Here is a 2,577-nt window from a genome sequence, read left to right as displayed (position 1 = left end):
TTTTGAACAAGTAAAGGAGATGGCAGCCGAACCCAACAACAATAATGCAAGGAGAATGCTTGGTGACTTTACTGCACCTAATTCCAATTTACATGGAAGAAGCATCTCCATCCCTACCATTGGAGCAAACAATTTTGAGCTTAAACCTCAATTAGTTTCTCTGATGCATCAGAACTGCAAGTTTCATGGACTTCCATCTGAAGATCCTTTTCAGTTCTTAACTGAATTCTTGCAGATCTGTGATACTGTTAAGACTAATGGAGTAGATCCTGAAGTCTACAAGCTCATGCTTTTCCCTTTTGCTGTAAGAGACAGAGCTAGAGTGTGGTTGGACTCTCAACCCAAAGGTAGCCTGAACTCTTGGGATAAGCTGGTCAAGGCTTTCTTAGCCAAGTTCTTTCCTCCTCAAAAGCTTAGTAAGCTTAGAGTGGATGTCCAAACCTTCAGACAGAAGGAAGGTGAATCCCTCTATGAAGCTTGGGAGAGATATAAAGAACTGACCAAAAAGTGTCCTTCTGACATGCTTTCAGAATGGACCATCCTGGATATATTCTATGATGGTCTGTCTGAATTAGCTAAGATGTCATTGGATACTTCTGCAGGTGGATCCATTCACCTAAAGAAAACGCCTGCAGAAGCTCAAGAACTCATTGACATGGTTGCTAACAACCAATTTATGTACACTTCTGAAAGGAATCCTGTGAGTAATGGGACGCCTATGAAGAAGGGAGTTCTTGAAATTGATACTCTGAATGCCATATTGGCTCAGAACAAAATATTGACTCAACAAGTCAATATGATTTCTCAGAGTCTGAATGGAATGCAAGCTGCATCCAATAGTACTCAAGAAGCATCTTCTGAAGAAGAAGCTTATGATCCTGAGAACCCTGCAATAGCAGAGGTAAATTACATGGGTGAACCATATGGAAACACCTATAATCCATCATGGAGAAATCATCCAAATCTCTCATGGAAGGATCAAAAGCCTCAACCAGGCTTTAATAATGGTGGAAGAAATAGGTTCAACAATAGTAAACCTTTTCCATCATTCACTCAGCAACAGACAGAGAACTCTGAACAAAACACCTCTAATTTAGCAAACTTAGTCTCTGATCTATCTAAGGCCACTGTAAGTTTCATGAATGAAACAAGGTCCTCCATTAGAAATTTGGAGGCACAAGTGGGCCAGCTGAGTAAAAGGATCACTGAAATCCCTCCTAGTACTCTCCCAAGCAATACAGAAGAGAATCCAAAAGGAGAGTGCAAGGCCATTGAATTAATTACCATGGCCGAACATGTAAGGGAGGTTGAGGACATGAATCCCAAGGAGGAAGACCTCCTGGGACATCCAGTGATCAATAAGGAGTCTCCCTCTGAGGAACCAAAGGAATCTGAGACTCATCTAGAGACCATAGAGATTCCATTGAACCTCCTTATGCCATTCATGAGTTCTGATGAGTATTCTTCTTCTGAAGAGAATGAGGATGTCACTGAAGAACAAGTTGCCAAGTTCCTTGGTGCAATCATGAAGCTGAATGCCAATTTATTTGGTAATGAGACTTGGGGAGATGAACCTCCCATGCTCACCAATGAACTAAATGCATTGGATCAACTGAGATTGCCTCAGAAGAAACAGGATCCTGGAAAGTTCATAATACCTTGTACCATAGGCACCATGATCTTTGAAAAGGCTCTGTGTGACCTTGGTTCAGGAATAAACCTCATGCCCCTCTCTATAATAGAGAAACTGGGAATCTATGGGGTGCAAGCTGCTAAAATCTCATTAGAGATGGCAGACAATTCAAGAAAACAGGCTTATGGACAAGTAGAAGACGTGTTAGTAAAGGTTGAAGGCCTTTACATCCCTGCTGATTTCATAGTCCTGGATACTGGGAAGAATGATGATGAATCCATCATCCTTGGAAGACCCTTCCTAGCCACAGCAAGAGCTGTGATTGATGTTGACAGAGGTGAACTAGTCCTTCAATGGAATGAGGACTCCCTTGTGTTTAAAACTCAAGGATCTCCCTCTGCAACCATGGAGAGGAAGCATGAAAAGCTTCTCTCAAAACAGAGTCAACCAGAGCCCCCACAGTCAAACTCTAAGTTTGGTGTTGGGAGGCCACAACCAAACTCTATGTTTGGTGTTGAACTCCCATATCCAAACTCTAAGTTTGGTGTTGGGAAGTCTCAACAATGCTCTGAATATCTGTGAGGCTCCATGAGAGCCCACTGTCAAGCTATTGACATTAAAGAAGCGCTTGTTGGGAGGCAACCCAATTTTTATCTAATTTTTATTTTCATGGTTTTTCATGTTTTATTAGGTTCATGATCATGTGGAGTCATGAAAAAAATAGAAATATTAAAAACAGAATCAAAAACAGCAGAAAAAAATCACACCCTGGAGGAAGACCTTACTGGCGTTTAAATGCCAGTAAGAAGCATATGACTGGCGTTCAACGCCAGAATTGCACCCTGGAGAAGAGCTGGCGCTGAACGTCCAGAACAAGCATGGTTCTGGCATTCAACGCCAGAAATGGGCAACAAATGGGCGTTCAACGCCCAGAACAAGCACCA

The 2,577-nt window shown here is 42.0% G+C and overlaps 1 non-coding gene across 1 annotated transcript; it reads right to left on the bottom strand.

The window, feature by feature from the left end:
• Nucleotides 1-418: 418 nt before the first annotated feature.
• On the bottom strand, nt 419-526 carry LOC148551088 (small nucleolar RNA R71). The gene has a single exon (XR_015892853.1). It is a non-coding gene; the product is annotated as a small nucleolar RNA R71 (small nucleolar RNA).
• Between the last annotated feature and the right edge of the window lie 2,051 nt (nt 527-2,577).

The sequence above is a fragment of the Arachis ipaensis genome, chromosome B7 (assembly GCF_059453495.1).
Source record: "Arachis ipaensis isolate K30076 ecotype BB chromosome B7, ASM5945349v1, whole genome shotgun sequence".
Taxonomy (NCBI): domain Eukaryota; kingdom Viridiplantae; phylum Streptophyta; class Magnoliopsida; order Fabales; family Fabaceae; genus Arachis; species Arachis ipaensis.
This window is presented reverse-complemented; position numbering and strand designations above follow the sequence as displayed.